The sequence below is a fragment of the Scyliorhinus torazame genome, chromosome 20 (genome assembly GCF_047496885.1).
Source record: "Scyliorhinus torazame isolate Kashiwa2021f chromosome 20, sScyTor2.1, whole genome shotgun sequence".
Lineage (NCBI taxonomy): Eukaryota > Metazoa > Chordata > Chondrichthyes > Carcharhiniformes > Scyliorhinidae > Scyliorhinus > Scyliorhinus torazame.
In genome coordinates this window covers 141427874-141451789 of record NC_092726.1, presented here as the reverse complement: position 1 = coordinate 141451789, position 23916 = coordinate 141427874, and positions in this window count along the sequence as shown.

Here is a 23916-nt window from a genome sequence, read left to right as displayed (position 1 = left end):
CACTAACCCCCCACACATACTAACGCCCCCACACACACACTAAGCACCCCCCCACACATACACTACCCCATCCCCACCCCCACTAACCACCCCCACACACAGTAACCCCCCATAAACACTGACGCATCCTCCCACACACTACCCCCCAACACACAATAACCCATTCCTGCACACATTAGCCCATCCCCACACACAGTAACCATCACACACACACTAACCCCACACACACACTAACCGATCCCCACACAGACTAACCCCGTTCCCCCCACACGCACACACTAACCCCCTCACAAAAACTGGCCAATCCCCCAAAACAATAACACACTCCAACTTACACTAACACTTCCCTACACACACTACCCCTCCCACACACTAACCCCCCTCCACACACACACTAAGCCCCCCACACACACAACCCCCCCCACACACACTAACCGCCCCCACACACACTAACCACCCCACACACACACTAAACGCCCCCACACACACGAACCCCCCCACACACACACTAACCCATCCCCACACACTAACCACCCCCACACACACACTAACCCCCCCGCATACACTAACCACCCCCAAACACACTAACCCCCCCCACTCACACTCTAAAACCTCCACACACATTAACCCATCCCCACACACACTAACCACCCCCACACACACTAACCCCCCCCTCACACTGACCCATCCCCACACACACTAACCCCCCCAAAACACAATAACCCATCCCCGCACACACTAACCCATTCCCACATACACTAACCCCCCACACACACGCAAACACATCCCCACGCACACTAACCCATTCCCACACGCAGTTACCCTCACACCCACACTAACCCATCCCCACACACACTAAACCATGCCCACACACACTAATGCCCCCCACGCATGAACCCAACCTCACACACACTAACCCCCCCACACTTACTAAACCCCACACACACTACCCAACCCCACACACACTAACACATCCCCACACACACTAACCGCGCCCACACACAGTAACCCCCACACACACATTAATCCATCCGCACACACACTAACCCATCCCCAAACACACTAATCCTTCCCCACACACTATCTGCCCCACCCCACACACACTAACCCCCACACACGCTAACCCATCCCCACACACACAGTAACGCCACACGCACACTAACCCCCCACACACACAAACCCCCCACACATACTAACGCCCCCACACACACACTAACCACCCCCCCCCACACATACACTACCCCATCCTCCCACAAACTACCCCCCCCAACACACAATAACCCATCCCTGCACTCACTAGCCCATCCCCACACACACTAACCACCCCCCCACACACTAATACCCCCTCACACTGACCCATCCCCACAGACACTAACCCCCCTAACACACAATAACCCATCCGCGCACACACTAACCCATTCCCACATACACGAACCCCCCCCACACACACACAAACCCATCCCCACGCACACTAACCCATTCCCACACACAGTAACCCTCTCACCCACACTAACCCATCCCCACACACACTAAACCAACCCCACACACACTAACCCCACCCCCACACACACACTAACCCCCCCATACACACTAAACCCACACAGACACTGACTCATCCCCACACCCACTAACTCATTCCCTCACACACTAATCCCCACACCCACACTAACCCATCCCCACACACACTAACCCAACCCCACCCACACTAACCCATCCCCACACACACTAACCCAACCACGCACACACTAACCCTTCCCCACACACACGAATCCCCCACACACATTAATCCATCCCCACACACATTAACCCATCCCCACACACACTGAGCATCCTACAACTACTAAACCATCCCCAAACACACGAACACATTCCCTAACACACTACCCCATCCCCACACACACTAACCTCCTCCACACACACAAACCACCCCACAGACACTAACCGCCTCCACAAACTAAACCATCCCCACACACACTAACCCCCCCACACACACTAAGCCATCCCCACACACACTATTAACCCCACACTCACTAACCCATCCCCACACACACTAACCCATCCCCCCACACACTAACCCTCCCACACACACTAACACATCACTACACACACTAACCCCCCCACACACACTAACCCATTCCCACACACACTAACCCATCCCCACACGCACTTACCCCTCCACACACACAAACCACCCCATACACACTAACCCCCCCACCCACACACTAACCTCCCCACGCACACTAACCCATCCCTGCACATACTAACCACCCCCACACACACTAATCCTACCCACACGCACTAACCCATCCCCACACACACTAGCCCCCCACACACACTAACCATCCCCCCACACAGTAACCCATCCCCACACACACTAACCCATCCCTACACACACTAATCTATCCCCACACACACTTGCCCCCCACACACTATAACCATCCCCCTCAAACACTAAACCATCCCCACACACGCGAACCCATTCCCACACACACTATCCCATCCCCACACACACTAACCCCCTCCACACACACAAACCACCCCACACACACTAAGCCCCCCACACACACAACCCCCCCCCCACACACACTAACTGCCCCCACACACACTAACCCCCCCCACACACACACTAACCAAACCACCACATACGAGCCCATCCCCACACAATGACCCCCCCACACACACTAACCCCCCCGCATACACTAACCCCCCCCCCCCCCACTCACTAACCCATCCCCACACACACACTAACTCCACACACACTAAACCCCCACACACACTAAACCCACCACTCACACTCTAAAACCTCCACAAACATTAACCCATCTCCACACACAATAACCGCGCCCCCACACACACTAACCCCCCCCTCACACTGACCCATCCCCACACACATTAACCCCCCAACACACAATAACCCATCCCCACGCACACTAACCCATCCCCACGCACACTAACCCATTCCCACACACACTAACCCTCACACCAACACTAACCCATCCCCACACACACTAAACCATCCCCATACACACTAACCCCCCCCCCCCACACACACACTAAACCCCCACAGACACTGACCCATCCCCACACACACTAACCCAACCCCACACACACTAACCCTTCCCCACACACACGAACCATCCTACACACACTAACCCATCCCCAAACACAACACATTCCCGAACACACTAACCCATCCCCACACACATTAACCCATCCCCACACACACTGACCATCCTACACACACTAACCCATCCCCAAACACAAGACCACATTCCCTAACACACTAACCCATCCCCACACACACTAACCCCCTCCACACACACAAACCACCCCACAGACACTAACCCCGTCCACAAACTAAACCATCCCCACACTCACTAACCCCCCCCCCCACACACACACTAAGCCATCCCCACACACACTATTAACCCCACACACACTAACCCATCCCCACACACACTAACCCATCCCCCCACACACTAACACTCCCACACGCACTAACCTATCCCTATACACACTAACCCCCCCACACAAACTAACTCATCCCCACTCACACTAACCCCCCACACACACTAACCCATCCCCACACACACTAACCCCTCCACACACACACTAACACCACAACACACACGAACCCATCCCCACGCTCACTGACCCATCCCCATACACACTGACCCATCCCCACACACACTAACCCATCCCCACACGCTCTAATGCCTCCAACCACACACTAACCCCCCACACACACACTAACACATCACGACACACACTAACCCCCCACACACACACTAACCCATCCACACACACACTAATCCATTCCCACACACACAAACCCATCCCCACACACACTAACCCCCTTCACACACACAAACCACCCCGCACACACCAACCCCCCACCCACACACTAACCTCCCCACACACACGAACCCATCCCCACACACACTAGCCCCCCACACACACTAACCATCCCCCACACACACTAAACCATCCCCACACACGCGAACCCATTCCCACACACACTAACCCATTCCCACACACACTAGCCCATCCCCACGCACACTAATCTATCCCCACACACACTAGCCCTCACACACTATAACCATCCCCCTCACACAATAAACGATCCCCACACACGCGAACCCATTCACACACACACTAACCCATCCCCACACACACTAACCCCCCCTCCACACACTAACCCACCACACACACACTAACCCCCCCCCCCACACACACACTAACCCATCCCCACACACACTAACCCCCCACACACACACTAGCCCCACACACACTATAAATCCCCCACACACACTAACCCATCCCCAAACACACGAACCCATTCCCACACAAACTAACCCATCCCCACACATACTAACCCCCTACAGACACACAAACCACCCCACACACACTAACCCCCTCCACAAACTAACCCATCCCCACACATACTAACCCATCCCCACACACACTAACCCCCCCCCCACACACACACTAACCACCCCCACAAAAACTGACCCATCCTCAAACACAATAACCCACCCCCCAACTTACACTAACACATCACCACACACATTAACCCCCACCCCCACACACACAATTACCCATCCCCACACTCACTAAACCCCACACAGACAGTACCCCAACCCCACACACACTAACACATCCCCACACACACCAACCGCCCCCACACACAGTAACCCCCACACACACATTAACCCATCCCCACACACACTAACCCATCCCCAAGCACACTAATCTATCCCCACACACACTAGCCCCCCACACACTATAACCATCCCCCTCACACACTAACTAATTTTTCCCCACACACTCTCCACACCACCCCCCACACACTATCCCCCCACACACGCTAACCTATCCCCACACACACAGTAACGCCACACGCACACTAGCCCCCCACACATACTAACCACCCACAAACAGTAACGCCCCCAGACACACACTAACCCATCCCCACACACACTAACCCCAAACACACACACTAGCCCCCCACTCACACCAATCATCCTCCACACACACTAACCCATTCCCACACACACGAACCCATTCCCACAGAAACTAACCCATCCCCACACACACTAACCCCCCCACACACACACTAACCACCCCACAAAAACTGACCCATCCCCAAACACAATAACCCCCCCAACTTACACTAACACATCCCCACACACACTAACCCCATCCCCACACACACACTTACCCATCTCAACACACACTAACCCATCCCCACATTTACTAAACCCCACACACACTACAACAACCCCACACACACTAACCCATCCCCAGACACACTAACCGCCCCCACACACAGTAACCCCCCACACACACATTAATCCATCCCCACACACACTAACCCATCCCTCCACACACTTATCATTCCCCACACATTCTCACCCCCACCACACACACACTAACTCCCCACACACGCTAACCCATCCCCACACACACAGTAACGCCACACGCACACTAAACCCCACACACACTAAACCCCCACACATACTAACGCCCCCACACACACACTAACCCTCCCACACATACACTAACCCATCCACACACACACTAACCACCCCAACACACACTAACCCCTTCAAACACTGTCACATCCTCCCACACACTACCACCCCCAACACACAATAACCAATCCCTGCGCACACTAGTCGATCCCCACACACAGTAACCATCACATACACACTAACCCCCCACACACACTAACCCATCCCCACACACACTAACCCCCCCCCCTCACGCACAAACTAACACCCTCATAAAACTGACCAATCCCCAAACACAATAACACCCCCCAACTTACACTAACACATCCTTACACAGGCTACACCCCCACACACACTAACCCCCCCCCACACACACACTAAGCCCCACACACACACAACCCCCCCACACACACTAACCCCTCCACACTCACTAACCCCCCCCCCCACACACTAACACATCCCCCACATACTAACCCATCCCCACACACTAACCCCCCCACACACACTAACCCCCCCGCATACACTAAACCCCCCACACACACACACTAACCCATCCCAACACTCACACTAACTCCACACACGCTAAACCCCCACACACACTAACCCCCCCGCATACACTAAATCCCCCACACACACACTAACCCATCCACACACACACACTAACTCCACACACACTAAATCCACCCACACAATAACCCCCCCACACACACTCTAACATCTCCACACACATTAACCCATCCCCACACACACTTACCAACCTCCACACACACTAACTCCCCCCCCAACACTGATCCATCCACACACACTAACCCCCCCAACATCAATAACCCATCCCCGCACACACTAACACATCCCCACATATACTAACCCCCCCCACACACACACAAACCCATCCCCACGCACACTAACACCCAGACCCACACTAACCCATCCCCACACACACTAAACCGTCCCCTCACACACTAATGCCCCCCACGCACGAACCCAACCTCACACACACTAACCCCCCACACACACACTAAATCCCACACACGCACTAAACCCCGACAGACACTGACCCACCCCCACACACACTAACCTATCCCCACACACAATAGCCCCCCACACACTATAACCATCCCCCTCACACACTAAACAATCCCCACACACGCGAACCCATTCCCACACATACTAAGCCATCCCCACACACACTAACCCCTTCCACACACACAAACCACCCCACACAAACTAACCCCCTCCACACACTACCCCACCCCACACACACTAAACCCCCCCCCACACACACACACTAACCCCCTCCACACACACAAACCACCCCACACACACTAACCCCCTCCACAAACTAACCCATGCCCACACACACTAACCCATCCCCACACACGATAAACCCTCCACACACACACTAACCACCCCCACAAAAACTGACCCAGCCCCAAACACAATAACCCACCCCCCAAATTACACTTACACATCCCCACGCACACTAACCCCCCACACACACACTAACCACCCTACATAAACTGACCCATCCCCAAACAAAATATCCTCCCCCCCAACTTACACTAACACATCCCCACACACTAACCCCCCCCACACACACACAAACATACCCATCTCAACACACACTAACCCATCCCCACATTTACTAAACCCCACACACACGACATCAACCCCACACACACTAACCCATCCCCAGACGCTCTAACCGCCCCCACACACAGTAACCCCCCACACACACATTAATCCATCCCCCCACACACTAAACCATCCCCTCACATACTTATCATTCCCCACACACTCACACCCCTACCCCACACACACTACCCCCCACACACGCTAACCCATCCCCACACACACAGTAACGCCACACGCACACTAAACCCCACACACACTAACCGCCCCACATACTAACGCCCCCACTCACACACTAACCCTCCAACACATACACTAACCCATCCCCACAAACACCAACCACCCCCACACACACTAACCCCCACAAACACTGACACATCCGCCCACACACTACCACCCCCAACACACAATAACCCATCCCTGCGCACACTAGCCCATCCCCACACACAGTAACCATCACACACACACTAACCCTCCACACACACTAACCCATCCCCACACACACTACCCCCCCCCCCACACGCACACACTAACCCCCTCACAAAAACTGACCAATCCCCAAACACAATAACACCCCCCAAATTACACTAACACATCCTCGCACAGACTACCCCCCCACACACACTAACACTACCCCCACATACTAACCCATCCCCACACACAAATCCCCCCTCACACACAAACTCCCCCGCATACACTAACCCCCCCCCACACACACACACTACCCCATCCCCACACACACACTAACTCCACACACACGAAACCCCCACACACACTAACCCCCCCTGCATACAATAACCCCCCCACACACACACTAACCCATCAACACACACACACTAACTCCACACACACTAAAGCCCCACACACACTAACCCCTCCACACACACTCTAACACCTCCACACACACTAACCCATCCCCACACACACTAACCCCCCTCCACACACAAATACCACCACACACAAAGTAATCCCCTCCACACACTAACCCACCCCACACACACTTACCCCCCACCCCACCACACACACACACACTAAACCATCCCCACACACACTAACCCCACACACACACACTAGCCCCACACACACACTATAAATCCGCCAAACACACTAACCCATCCCCAAACACACTATCCCATCCCCACACACACTAACCCCCTCCACACATACAAACCACTCCCCCACACACTAGCACCCTCCACAAACTAACCCATCTCCACACACACTAATCCCCCCACACACACTAACCCATCCCCACACACACTAACCCCCACCCCACATACTAACCCATCCCCACACACACTAACCCACCCCCCCCACACCCTAACCCTCCCACACACACTAACTCATCCCCATACACACTAACGCCCCCCCCCAAACACACACTAACTCATCCCCACTCACACTATCCCCCACACACACTATCCCATCCCCACACACACTAACCACCCCACACACACACTAACACGCCCACACACACAAACCCATCCCCACGCAGACTGACCCATCCCAACACACACTGACACATCCCCACATACACTAATCCATCCCAACACACTAACCCCGCCACCCACACACTAACCTCCCCACACACACACACTAACCCATCCCCACATACACTACCCCATCTCCACACACACTAACACCCCCAGCCGCACACTAACCCCCCCCCCCCCACACACACTAACCCATACCTACACACACTAACCCCCCACACACACATTAACCCATCCCCACACACACTAACCTATCCCCACACACACTAGCCCCCACACACTATAACCATCCCCCTCACACACTAAACCATCCCCACACACGCGAACCCATTCCCACACATACTAAGCCATCCCCACACACACTAACCCCCTCCACACACACAAACCACCCCACACAAACTAACCCCCTCCACACACTACCCCACCCCACACACACTAACCCCCCCCCCACACACACACACACTAACCCCCTCCACACACACAAACCACCCCACACACACTAACCCCCTCCACAAACTAACCCATGCCCACACACACTAACCCATCCCCACACACGCTAAACCCTCAACACACACACTAACCACCCCCACAAAAACTGACCCATCCACAAACACAATAACCCACCCCCCAAATTACACTAACACATCCCCAGACACACTAACCCCCCCCCACACACACACAAACTTACACATCTCAACACACACGAACAAATCCCCACATTTACTAAACCCCACACACACTACATCAACCCCACACACACTAACCCATCCCCAGACGCTCTAACCGCCCCCACACACAGTAACCCCCCCCACACACATTAATCCATCCCCACACACACTAAACCATCCCCTCACATACTTATCATTCCCCACACACTCAAACCCCCACCCCACACACACTAACCCCCCACACACGCTAACCCATCCCCACACACACAGTAACGCCACACGCACACTAAACCCCACACACACTATCCGCCCCACATACTAACGCCCCCACACACAATCTAACCCTCCAACACATACACTAACCCATCCCCACAAACACCAACCACCCCCACACACACTAACCCCCACAAACACTGACACATCCGCCCACACACTACCACCCCCAACACACAATAACCCATCCCTGCGCACACTAGCCCATCCCCACACACAGTAACCATCACACACACACTAACCCTCCACACACACTAACCCATCCCCACACACACTACCCCCCCCTCACACGCACACACTAACCCCCTCACAAAAACTGACCAATCCCCAAACACAATGACACCCCCCAACTAACACTAACCCATCCTCGAACAGACTACCCCCCACACACACTAACACTACCCCCACATACTAACCCATCCCCACACACTAATCCCCCCTCACACACAAACTCCCCCGCATACACTAACCCCCCCCCCACACACACACACTACCCCATCCCCACACACACACCAACTCCACGCACACGAAACCCCCACACACACTAACCCCCCCGCATACAATAACCCCCCCACACACACAGTAACCCATCAACACACACACACTAACTCCACACACACTAAACCCCCACACACACTAACCCCCCCACACACACTCGAACACCTCCACACACATTAACCCATCCCCACATACACGAACCATCCCCCACACACACTAACCCCCCCCCAACACTGACCCATCCCCACACACACTAACCCCCCCAACACACAATAACCCATCCCCGCACACACTAACCCATCCCCACATACACTAACCCCCCCGCACACACATACAAACCCATCCCCCCGCACACTAACCCATTCCCACACACACTAACCCCCACACCCACACTAACCCATCCCCACACACACTAAATCATCCCCTTACACAATAATGCCCCCCACGCACGAATCCAACCCCACACACACTAATCCCCCACACATGAACTAAACCCCCACAGACACTGACCCATCCCCACACACACTAACCCATTTCCACACACACTAACCCCCACACCCATACTAACCCATCCCCACACACACTAACCCAGCCCCACACACACTAACCCATTCCCACCACACACGAACCCCCCACACACCTTAACAAATCCCTACACACACTAACCCATCCCCACACACACTAACCCATCCCCCTTCACACTACATCCCCCCACACACACACTGACCATCCTACACGCAATAACCCATCCCCACACACACTAATCATTCCCCACACAGTGACCTCCCACCCCCACACACTAACCTTTCCCCCACACACTAACCCATTCCCACACACACAAACCCATCCCCACACACACTAACCCATCCCCCCGCACACTAACCCTCCCACACACACTAACCCATCCCCATACACACTAACCCCCCCCCCCCCACACACACACACACTAACTCACCCCCACTCACACTAACACTCCCACACACACTAACCCATCCCCACACACACTAACCGCCCCCCCACACACTAACCTATCCCCACTCACACTCACCCTCCCCCACACACTAACCCATCCCCACTCACACTACCCCCCCACACACACTAACCCCCGCACACACACTAATTCGTCCACACACACTAATCCTCCCCACCCCACACACACTAACCCATCCCCACACACACACTAACCCCCACCCCACACACACACTAACGCCCCCACACACACACTAACCCCCACATTCTCACCGACAACTCACAGAAAAACATACTAACCATCCCACACACATACTAACACCCACACACACACTAACCAGCCTCCACGCACACTAACACATCCCCACACCCACTGGCAGCACGGCAGCACAGTGGTTAACACAATTGCTTCACAGCTCCAGCGTCCCAGTTTCGATTCCCGGCTTGGGTCACTGTTTGTGCGGAGCCTGCACATCCTCCCCGTGTGTGCGTGGCTTTCCTCCGGGTGCTCCGATTTCCTCTCACAGGTGAGGTGGGTTTGCCTAATAAATTGCCCTTTGTGTCCAAAATTGACCTTTGTGTTGGGCTAGGTTACTGGGTTATGTGGTAATGGGGATCGGGTGGAGGTGTTGACATTGGGTACGGTGTTCTTTCCAAGAGCCGGTGCAAACACGATTGGCCGAATGGTCTCCTTCTGCACTGTAAATTCTACTCTACTCTAACCCATCACCACACACACTAACCCCCCCTCCCCACACACACACACACACACTACCCCCTCCCACCCACGCACACATACACACACACACGCACACACTAGAGGCCTTGGAAGAGTGGTCGCCGCGTCAGGGAATGAAGACAATGCAGTTATGTGATCCTTCACGCTTCGTGTTAGGGATCACAAGGAGGGTGTGTAGCCACCTGGGTTGGCCACTTCCCGACTTAAAATGAAGAACCGCAAAGACTAAAGGGAAATTCAGCCAACACAGGAAAAAATGAGCAAGTGCAGAAATCATGTGTATTGTAAGTTTCAAAAAACCAGACAGCAGTGAAACGAGCCATCTGCATAGTCATGAGCGATTCCAGGCAGAATTGCAACTCTCAAGGTGAAGAAAGCCAAGCCAGACTCCTCGGCGCCAGCAGGAGCCAAGACAAAGGAAGGCCACCGGACAATTAGGGAGCGCCCAGCGATCAGGGAACAGCTCCAGTATTGGAGAAATCGATCCAAGTGATCGGAACGCAGTCCAATCATTTGGAACCAGGTACGGGGTCCGCCCGAAGGGCGGGAAGCCCCTGGGGGCTATAAAGTAAAGCCCGCAAGTTCAAATCGTCTTTCTTTGGCAGGTTCACTCAGCAACTTGAATCAACCCATGAGAGTGACCTGTCTAAGCCGCCGCATCAACCAAGTAAGTCTCCAGTCAACGCTCGCTACGAGATAGGCGCTCCTAGCTACCAGTCCATACCAGCTTTTGAATCCTGCAGACTCAGGAACTGAACGAAAAGCCATTTGTTCCCCTGACCTGGTGGGCCAGTCCGAAGCTAAGTATAGGCCTTTCAGTGATAGGAATAGTCTAGAAAGTAGAGTTTATGCATGAGTAGTGATTTCCTGTGTGTACTAAATGTGTTTTGATTTGAATTTAACTAATTGCTGTGTTGAGTTATTGATCATTACTTGAACTTGAACCTCGTGGCGGTATCGTAAAGATACCCGGTGACTCGAGAGCAAAGGTTAAACAAACAGAGCAAATTACGAATTAAGAGCCAAACAAAAGTCAGCAACAAAACCCATCCTCAGCATCTTCACTAACCTTCCAATAATACAACCTGCAGAAACCCATCCTCAGCACCTTTACTAAACTTCCAATAACACAACCTGCAGAAACCCATCCTCAGCCTCTTCACTCTCCTCCCAATAACAGAATTGTAATAGTTATGAAAAATAACTCATTTCCACATTTATTGAAAATGGACATGGGGTTGATCTAATTTCATTGCGTGAGACTGTGGAGAATTTCAATCACTGAATGAGAATTCAGATAGTGAGATGCTCCCAGACTGGGAACCAATCTACATCAGTGAGCACAGGGATGATAGGCGACTGGGATTGGGTGAGTGTTAGGATATGACAGCAGGGTTGGAGATGAGCTGCGTTTCATGATGATTTGTATCAGTAATTGGGTGACAGAATATCATTGGATTAGTCGAGTGTGGATTTAACAAAGACACAGATGATGATTTATTCTGCAGCTGAGATGAAGCAGAGTTGGCGATGGCAAGTGAATAGGATTGGGAATGGAGAGAGTGTCTGGCTATAATAACTTTACTGTCAAAGGGAGAGCAGGGATTGTGAACAGTCACCGATATTAACCAGAAAGCGAATGGAGCCAGCGGATAGGGAATGACCTCAGTGACTGGAATCGATGTTGATATTTATAGCTAAAGGCACAGAGCTTCAAGGTAAGGAAGTGTTATTACCACTATTCCAGATGTTGGTCAGACCGCACCTGGAGTATTGCACAGTTCTGGCCCCTGATTTGAGGAATGATGTAGTGGCTTTAGAGCCAGTTCAGAGGAGGTTGACTAGATTGATCGCAGAGATGAGGGCTTTGTCTTATCAAGCCTGCGAAATCCTACCAACTGTCCTGACTTGGTACAATTCACACCTCTTTAACCTGGGGTTACCCCATCTCTGGATCTGTAAAGATTTAATCACCTGCTAATGCTCGCATTCCAAGCATTGTTTGGCATCTTTGAATTTGTCTATATGTGTGTTTCTGGAACAGACCTCTTCATTCACCTGAGGAAGGAGCAGCGCTCCGAAAGCTAGCGACATCGAAACTAACCTGTTGGACTTTAACCTGGTGTTGTAAGACTTCGTACTGTGCTCTTATCAAGAGAGTTGTTAAGAAGGAGTAGAGATAAAATTGTGGTTTATAAGATGATAAAAGGAGTGTGTAAAGTGGATGTGGAGCGGATGCTTCCTCTTGTGGGGCGTTCTAGATCGAGAGGTTAGAATCTCAGGATAACAGGCAGCAAATGGTGATCAGAGTTGAGGAGAAACTACTTCGCCCAATGGGATGTGAATCTGTGGAATTCGCTATCCAGAGTGCGGTGCATGCTGGGACAGTGAGTAAATTTAAGGAGCAGTTGGGTAGATTTTTAATTGATAATGGGTTGAGAATCTTGGATAATGGGCAGGACGGCGGCCTGAAACCGAGGATGAGATCAGCCAAGACCGAATGACAGAGCAGACGCGAAGGGCCAAATAGCCTCATTCTGCTCCTGTACCTGATGAACTTACAAACTTCTGAACTGAAGAACATGGATTCAATCTTTCCAAGATGCAAATGAAGAGAGCAAGAATACACTGAAAGTGATTTATACAATAAATAACTGCACAGGGAGACTTACCAGGGACACCGACAACAGCCAGGAGGGGATAGTAACCCGCCTGAATTATCAACAGTGCGCCGCGGATCCTGTCTGTTAAAGACTGGGAAGACATCTCGACAAGACCCAGGGATAAACTCCTGTCCATTGCTGTAACGTTCCTGTGGGTAGTTCCCAGATTCTGATCCATTGCTGTAACGTTCCTGTGGGTAGTTCCCAGATTCTGATCCATTGCTGTAACGTTCCTGTGGGTAGTTCCCAGATTCTGATCCATTGCTGTAACGTTCCTGTGGGTAGTTCCCAGATTCTGCTCCATTGCTGTAACGTTCCTGTGGGTAGTTCCCAGAGTCTGATCCATTGCTGTAACGTTCCTGTGGGTAGTTCCCAGATTCTGATCCATTGCTGTAACGTTCCTGTGGATAGTTCACAGATTCTGATCCATTGCTGTAACGTTCCTGTGGGTAGTTCCCAGATTCTGATCCATTGCTGTAACGTTCCTGTGGATTGTTCACAGATTCTGATCCATTGCTGTAACGTTCCTGTGGATTGTTCCCAGATTCTGATCCATTGCTGTAACGTTCCTGTGGGTAGTTCCCAGATTCTGATCCCTCCTCTCGGTCTCTCTGGAGACGCTGATCTCTGGCAGTGTTGGAATTGACGCTCCCGCTGACAGTTTGGGATAACACAATGAAAGGAATCGCTTATTAATAGCAGAGGCAAACCCTCCAGACACGGTTAGATCCATAGTGACTGACATTAATCACAGTCACTAAACAAACAGGCTCAGTTAACCCCTTGCAATCCAATACTTTTTATATCACAATGAAATAGTAGATTAGCCGGGTCTGGATTGGCTGTGTGACAGTGACTGAGGGATGGTGTGTGGAAATAGTGGACACACTGACCCTGATACTCAATCCTCATTGATATCTGAGTGGTTCCAGGGGACTGGGGCATTTTCACTGCCCCATCCTGTTTATAAAAAGAGAGCGAGGGATAAACCCTGGAGTGACAGAGCAGTCAGTATAATGTAAGTCACCAGGACATTTCTAGGGGTCAGTCTGGGCAACAGGAATATTGCTCCTTCGCGAGGAAATGGTGTTATGTGACCAGAAACACGGCGATATTCGTGGGAAATCACATCGCATGTTGTTATTGCAGTTATATTTCAAAATAACTGGAGGATTAATGAGAACTTATATGAATTTATGTGCTGGAACATATTGCGATCAAATGTCATTTATTAGAGTTGTTATCGAGTCCCAAAGCCGTGATTAAAGGGTCTGTGGCAGTGAGTATGTGATATTGGCTATGAAACAGAAAGCAAAGAGAAGCGGTGAATGATAGTTATTCAGATAGGAGGGGAGGAGACATTTATGTTCACTCGGGGTCCACATGGGGACAATTGCTCTTCAAGATACAATTCACTGAAATAGGCTTCAATGGAAAGAATTTCAACATTCACAAATGACAGACACTCAGCAATGACACAGTGAGCAGGGTAGCAGCAATCTTCAGCAGCATGTTCCCAGATCTGTGAAAGGGAGAGTCACGGGGCAAGTAAATTTAAATCACTGTCGTGTGGGTGATGCATTAGGGAGGAGGGCTGAGGACAGGAAATATAAACTAAACGGGACAAGTTTAAAAAGGGTACAGGAAGGGAGCGGGTACATGTCTACACTTTGCACTGGAAGGTCATGGTGATAAGATTGGAAAAACCTCAGAAGATATTTAACTTGATCAATAGAGGCGGAGATCCTAAAAGAAGGATGTTAGAATCATAGAGTCATCGAGGTCCAGAGCACAGAAAGATCATTAGGCCCATTTGGAAAGCGCAGGTCAAAAACATCCACCTGAGTATTTGAACCCCACTTTCTAATATTTTGCCAATAGCCTATAGAGTTATAACTAGGTTTATAGATAGGACCATAGCTGAGGAATTGCTTCTTGTTCTGCCGCTAAATATACAAAAGGATGTGAGGATTTTGGAGACAGAACAAAGGATATTTAATGGAGTGTTGTCAGGGATGGAGGATTTCAGTTGAATGGTGGGATTAGTGAACTCGAATTGTATTCTGTAGATCAGTTTAAGGTAAAGAGCAATTACACAGAGGACTCCAAATTAGGAAGGAGTTTAGAGAGAGCGAGCAGAAAGGGTTCCACTGGAGTGTGTGTGTAGGCTGGCTGGGAGCGTGTGTGTGGAATGGCCGGGAGTGGCCCTGGAGTGAGTGTGGGCTAGCCGGGAGTGGCCTGGAGTGTGTATGTGGTCTGGCCGGGGGTGGCATGGAGTGTGTGTGTGGGCTGGCCGAGAGTAACCTGGACTCTGTGTGTGGGCTGGACGGGAGTGGCCCTGGAGTGTGTGTGTGTGTGGGCTGGGCTGGAATGGCCTGGAGTGTACGTGTGGGCTGGCCGGGAGTGGCCTGGAGTGTGTGTGTGGGCTGGCCGTGAGTGGCCTGGAGTGTGTGTGTGTGCTGGCCGGGAGTGGCCTGGCCTGGAGTGTGTGTGTCGGCTGGCCTGGAGTGACCTGGAGTGTGTGTGTGGGCTGGCCGGGAGTGGCCTGGAGTGTGTGTGTGGGCTGGCCGGGAGTGGCCTGGTCTGGAGTGCATGTGGGGGCTGGCCAGGAGTGACCTTGCCTGGAGTGTGTGTGTGGGCTGGCTGGGTAGCCTGGAGTGTGTTTGTGGGCTGGCCGGGAGTGGCCGGGCCTGGTGTGTGTGTGTGGGCTGGCTGGGTGGCCTGGAGTGTGTTTGTGGGCTGGCCGGGAGTGGCCGGGCCTGGAGTGTGTGTGTGGGCTGGCCGGGAGTGGCCTTGCCTGGAGTGTGTGTGTGGGCTGGCTGGGTGGCCTGGAGTGTGTTTGTGGGCTGGCCGGGAGTGGCCGGGCCTGGAGTGTGTGTGTGGGCTGGCCGGGAGTGGCCTGGAATGTGCGTGTGGGCTGGCCGGGAGTGGCCTGGAGTGTGTTTGTGATCTCGACGGGAGTATCCGGGAGTGTGAGTGTGGGGTGGCCGGGAGTGGCCTGGATATTGTGTGTGGGCTGGCCGGGAGTGGCCTGGAGCGTGTGTGCGGGCTGTCCGGGAGTGGCCTGGTCTGGAGTGTATGTGGGGGCTGGCCAGGAGTAGCCTGGAGTGTGTGTGTGTGGGCTGGCCGGGAGTGGCCTGGAGTGTGTGTGTGGGCTGGCCGGGAGTGGCCTAGCCTGGAGTGTGTGTGTCGTCTAGCCGTGAGTGGACCTGAATGTGCGTTGGGCTGGCCGGGAATGAACTGGAGTGTGTGTGTGGGCTGCCCGGGAGTGGCCGGGAGTGTGTGTGTGGGCTGGACGGGAGTGGCCTGGAGTGTGTGTGTGGGCTGGCCGCGAGTTGCCTGAGGTGTATGTGTGGATTGGCCGGGAGTCTGTGTGTGCGCTGGCCGGGTGTTTCCTGGAGTGTGTTTGTGGCCTGGACAGGAAAGGCCTGGAGTGTGCGTGTGGGCTGGCCGGGAGTGGCCTGGAGTGTGTGTGTGGTCTGGCCGGGAGTGGCCTGGCCTGCAGTGTGTGTGGGCTGGCCGGGAGTGGCCTGGCCTGGATTGTGTGTGTGGCCTTGTCGGAAGTGGCATGGAGTGTGTGTGAGGGCTGGCCGGGTGTGGCCTGGAGTGTATTTATGGCCTGGCCAGGAGAGGCCTGGATGTGTGTGTGGGCTGGCCGGGAGTGGCCTGGCCTGGAGTGTGCTTGTGGTCTGACCGGGAGTGGCGTTGCCTGGAGTGTAAGTGTGGCATTGTCGGGTGTGGCATGGAGTGTGTGTGTGAGGGCTGGCCGGGTGTGGCCATGAGTGTGTGTGTGGGATGGCCGGGAGTGGCCTGGAGTGTGTGTGTGGGCTGGCCGGGAGTGGCCTTACCTGGAGTGTGCGTGTGTTCTGGCCGCGAGTGGTCTAGAGTGTGTGTGTGGGCTGGCCGGGACTGGCCGGGAGTGTGTGTCTCGGCTGGACGGGAGTAGCCTGGAGTGTGTGCGTGGGCTGGCCGGGAGTGGCCTGGAGTGTGTGTGTCGGCTGGCAGGAAGTGGCCGGGAATGTGTGTGTGGGCTGGCCGGGAGTGACCTCAAGTGTGTATGTATGTGGCCTGGAGTGTGTGTGTGGGCTGGCCGGTAGTGGCCTCAAGTGTGTGTGGGCTGGCCGGTAGTGGCCTCAAGTGTGTGTGGGCTGGCCGGGAGTGGCCTGGAGTATGTGTGAGGGCTGGATGGGAGTGGCCTGTAGTGTGTGTGAGGTCTGGCCGGAAGTGGCCAGGAGTGTGTGTCTGGGCTGGACCGCAGTGGCCTGGAGTGTGTGTGTGGGCTGGCCGGGAGAGGCCTGGAGTGTGTGTGTGGCATGGCCGGGAGTGGCCTGGAGTGTGTGTGTGGGAGGCTGGGAGTGGCATTGAGTGTGTATGTGGGCTGGCCGGGAGTGGCCTGACGTGTATGTGTGGACTGGCCGGGTGTGTGTGTGTGCGCTGGCCGGGTGTTACCTGGAGTGTGTTTGTGGCCTGGACAGGAATGGCCTGGAGTGTGTGTGAGGGCTGGCGGGGAGTGGCCTGGCCTGGAGTGTGTGTGTGGGCTGGCCGGGAGTGGCCTGGAGTGTGTATGTGGGCTGGCCGGGAGTGGCCTGAGGTGTATGTGTGGACTGGCCGGGTGTGTGTGTGTGCGCTGGCCGGGTGTTACCTGGAGTGTGTTTGTGGCCTGGACAGGAATGGCCTGGAGTGTGTGTGAGGGCTGGCCGGGAGTGGCCTGAAGTGTGCGTGTGGGCTGGCCGGGAGTGGCCTGGAGTGTGTGTGTGGGCTGGCCGGGAGTGGCCTGGCGTGGAGTGTGCTTGTGCTCTGGCCGGGAGTGGCATGAAGTGTGTGTGTGAGGCCTGGCCGGGTGTGGCCTGGAGTGTGTGTGAGGGCTGGCCGGGAGTGGCCTAGAGTGTGTGTGTGGGCTGGCCTTGAGTGGCCTAGAGTGTGTGTTGGGCTGGCCGGGACTGGCCGGGAGTGTGTATGTCGGCTGGCAGGAAGTGGCCTGGCCTGGAGTGTGTGTATGGGCTGGCCGGGAGTGGCCTGGAGTGTGTGTGTGGGCTGGCCGGGAGTGGCCTGGAGTGTGTGTGTGGGCTGGCCGGGAGTGGCCTGGAGTGTGTGTGTGGGCTGGCCGGGAGTGGCCTGGAGTGTGTGTGTGGGCTGGCCGGGAGTGGCCTGGAGTGTGTGTGTGGGCTAGCCGGGAGTGGCCTGGAGTGTGTGTGGGCTGTCCGGGTGTGGCCGGGAATGTGTGTGTGGGCTGGCCGGAAGTGGTCTGGACTGTGTGTGTGGGCTGGCCCGGAGTGGCCTGGAGTGTGTGTGGGTTAGCGGGGAGAGGCCTGGAGTGTGTGTGTGGGCTGGCCGAGAGCGACCTGGAGCGTGTGTGTGGACTGGCCGTTAGTGGCCTGGGGTGTGCTTGTGGTCTGGCCGGGAGTGGCGTTGCCTGGAGTGTGTATGTGGCCTTGTCGGGAGTGGCCTGGAGTGTGTGTGTGAGGGCTGGCCGGGTGTGGCCATGAGTGTGTGTGTGAGCTGGCCGGGAGTGGCCTTGCCTGGAGTGTGCGTGTGTTGTGGCCGGGAGTGGCCGAGAGAGTGTGTGCCTCGGCTGGACGGGAGTAGCCTGGAGAGTGTGTGTGGGCTGGCCGGGAGTGGCCTGGAGTGTGTGTGTCGGCTGGCAGGAAGTGGCCTGGCCTGGAGCGTGTGTGTGGGCTGGCCGGGAGTGACCTCAAGTGTGTATGTGGGTGGCCTGGAGTGCGTGTGTGGGCTGGCCGGGAGTGGCCTGGCCTGGAGTGTGTGTGTGGGCTGGCTGTGAGTGGCCTCAAGTGTGTGTGTGGGCTAGCCGGGAGTGGCCTGTAGTGTGTGTGTGGACTGGCCGGGAGTGGCCTGGAGAGTGTGTGTGGGCTGGCCGGGAGTGGCCGGGAGTGCGTGTGTGGGCTGGCCGGGAGTGGCCTGTAGTGTGTGTGCGGGCTGGCCGGGAGTGGCCTGGAGAGTGTGTGTGGGCTGGCCGGGAGTGGCCTGGAGTGTGTGTGTCGGCTGGCAGGAAGTGGCCTGGCCTGGAGCGTGTGTGTGGGCTGGCCGGGAGTGACCTCACGTGTGTATGTGGGTGGCCTGGAGTGCGTGTGTGGGCTGGCGGGGAGTGGCCTGGCCTGGAGTGTGTGTGTGGGCTGGCCGGGAGTGGCCTCAAGTGTGTGTGTGGGCTGGCCGGCAGTGCGTGTGTGGGCTGGCCGGGAGTGGCCTGTAGTGTGAGTGTGGGCTGGACGGGAGAGGACTGGAGTGTGTGTGTGGGAGGCTGGGAGTAGCATTGAGTGAGTGTTTGAGATGGCGGGGAGTGGCCTGGCCTGGAGTGTGTGCGTGGGCTGGCTGGGAGTGGCCTGGTGTGTATGTGGACTGGCCGCGAGTGGCCTGGAGTGTACTTGTGGCCAGGACAGGAGAGGCCTGGATGTGTGTGTTGGCTGGCCGGGAGTGGCCAAGCGTGTGTGTGTGGGCTGGCCGGGAGTGGCCTGGCCTGGATTGTGTGTGTGGCCTTGTCGGAAGTGGCATGGAGTGTGTGTGAGGGCTGGCCGGGTGTGGCCTGGAGTGTGTGTGTGGGCTGGCCGGGAGTGGCCTGTAGTGTGTGTGTGGGCTGGCCGGGAGTGGCCTGGAGTGTGTGTGTCGGCTGGCAGGAAGTGGCCTGGCCTGGAGCGTGTGTGTGGGCTGGCCGGGAGAGACCTCAAGTGTGTATGTGGGTGGCCTGGAGTGTGTGTGTGGGCTGGCCGGGAGTGGCCTCAAGTGTGTGTGTGGGCTGGCCGGGAGTGCGTGTGTGGGCTGGCCGGGTGGCCTGGAGTGTGTGTGTGGGCTGGCCGGGAGTGGCCTCAAGTGTGTGTGTGGGCTGGCCGGGAGTGCGTGTGTGGGCTGGCCGGGTGGCCTGTAGTGTGAGTGTGGGCTGGCCGGGAGAGGCCTGGAGTGTGTGTGTGGGAGGCTGGGAGTGGCATTGAGTGAGTGTTTGAGATGGCGGGGAGTGGCCTGGCCTGGAGTGTGTGTGTGGGCTGGCTGGGAGTGGCCTGTAGTGTGTGTGTGGGCTGGCCGGGAGTGGCCTGGAGTGTGTGTGTCGGCTGGCAGGAAGTGGCCTGGCCTGGAGCGTGTGTGTGGGCTGGCCGGGAGTGACCTCAAGTGTGTATGTGGGTGGTTGGAGTGCGTGTGTGAGCTGGCGGGGAGTGGCCTGGCCTGGAGTGTGTGTGTGGGCTGGCCGGGAGTGGCCTCAAGTGTGTGTGTGGGCTGGCCGGGAGTGGCCTGTAGTGTGAGTGTGGGCTGGCCGGGAGAGGCCTGGAGTGTGTGTGTGGGAGGCTGGGAGTGGCATTGAGTGAGTGTTTGAGATGGCGGGGAGTGGCCTGGCCTGGAGTGTGTGTGTGGGCTGGCTGGGAGTGGCCTGGTGTGTGTGTGGACTGGCCGCGAGTGGCCTGGAGTGTACTTGTGGCCAGGACAGGAGAGGCCTGGATGTGTGTGTTGGCTGGCCGGGAGTGGCCAAGCGTGTGTGTGTGGGCTGGCCGGGAGTGGCCTGGCCTGGATTGTGTGTGTGGCCTTGTCGGAAGTGGCATGGAGTGTGTGTGAGGGCTGGCCGAGTGTGGCCTGGAGTGTGTGTGTGTGGGCTGGCCGGGAGTGGCCTGGAGTGTGTGTGTGGGCTGGCCGGGAGTGGCCTGTAGTGTGTGTGTGGGCTGGCCGGGAGTGGCCTGGAGAGTGTGTGTGGGCTGGCCGGGAGTGGCCTGGAGTGTGTGTGTTGTCTGGCCGTGAGTGGCCTGGCCTGGATTGTGTGTGTGGCCTTGTCGGAAGTGGCATGTAGTGTGTGTGTGGGCTGGCCGGGAGTGGCCTGGAGTGTGTGTGTGGGCTGGTCGGGAGTGGCCTGGAGTGTGTGTGTCGGCTGGCAGGAAGTGGCCTGGCCTGGAGTGTGTGTTTGGACTGGCGGGGAGTGGCCGCAATTGTGTGTGTGGCCTGGCCTGTAGTGTGTGTGTGGGCTGGCCGGGAGTGGCCTGCAGTGTGTGTGTGGGCTGCCAGTGAGTGGCCTGGAGTGTGTGTTTGGACTGGCGGGGAGTGGCCGCAATTGTGTGTGTGGCCTGGCCTGTAGTGTGTGTGTGGGCTGGCCGGGAGTGGCCTCAAGTGTGTGTGTGGGCTGGTCGGGAGTGGCCTGCAGTGTGTGTGTGGGCTGCCAGTGAGTGGCCTGGAGTGTGTGTGTGGCCTGGCCGGGAGTGGCGTTGCCTGGCGTGTGTTTGTGGCCTTGTCGGGAATGGCATGTTGTTTGTATGAGTGCTGGCCGGGTGTGGCCTGGAGCGTGTCCGTGGGCTGGCCGGGAGTGACCTACAGTGTGTGTGTGGGCTGGCCGGGAGTTGCCGGGAGTGTGTGTCTCGGCTGGACGGGAGTGGCCCGGAGAGTGAGTGTGGGCTGGCTGGGAGTGGCCTGGCCTGGATTGTGTGTGTGGGCAGGCCGGGAGTGGCCTCAAGTGTGTGTGTGGGTGGCCTGGAGTGCGTGTGTGGGCTGGCGGGTAGTGGCCTGGCCTGGAGTGTGTGTGTGGGCTGGCCGGGAGTGGCCGCAAGTGTGTGTGTGTGCTTGTCGAGAGTGGCCTGGAGTTTGTGTGTGGGCAGGCTGGGAGTGGCCTGGAGTGTGTGTGTGGCCTGGACGGGAGTGGCCGGGAGTGTGTGTGGGCTAGCGGGGAGTGGCCTGGAGTGTGTGTGTGGGCTGGCCGGGTGTGGCTTGGAGTGTGTGTGTGGGCTGGCCGGGAGGGGCCGGGAGAGTCCGTGTGGGTTGTCCGGGAGTGGCCTGGAGTTTGTGAGTGTGCTGGCCGGAATGGCCTGGAGCGTGTGTGCGGGCTGGCCGGGTTTGTCCTGTACTGTGTGTGTGGTCTGGCCGTGAGTGGCCGCGAGTGTGTGTGTGGGCTGGCAGGAAGTGGCCTGGAGTGTGTGTGTGGGCTGGCCGGGTTTGTCCTGTACTGTGTGTGTGGTCTGGCCGTGAGTGGCCTGGAGTGTGTGTGTGGGCTGGCCAGGAGTGGCCTGGAGTGTGTGTGTGGGCTGGCCGGGAGTGGCCTGGCCTGGAGTGTGTGTGAGGGCTGGCCGGGAGTGGCCTGGAGTGTGTGTGTGGGCTGGCCGGGAGTGGCCTGGAGTGTGTGTGTGGGCTGGCCGGGAGTGGCCTGGCCTGGAGTGTGTGTGTGGGCTGGCCGGGAGTGGCCTGGAGTGTGTGTGTGGGCTGGCCGGGAGTGGCCTGGAGTGTGTGTGTGGGCTGGCCGTGAGTGGCTTTGAATGTGTGTGTGGGCTGGCCGGGAGTAACCTGGAGTGTGTGTGTGGGCTGGCCGGGAGTGATCTGGAGTGTGTCTGTGGGCTGGCCGGGAGAGGTATGGAGTGTGTGTGTGGGCTGGCCGGGTGTAGCCTGGAGTGTGTGTGTGGGCTGGCCAGGAGTGGCCTGGAGTGTGTGTGTGGGCTGGCCGGGTGTGGCCTAGAGTGTGTGTGTGGGCTGGCCGGGAGGGGCCGGGAGAGTCCG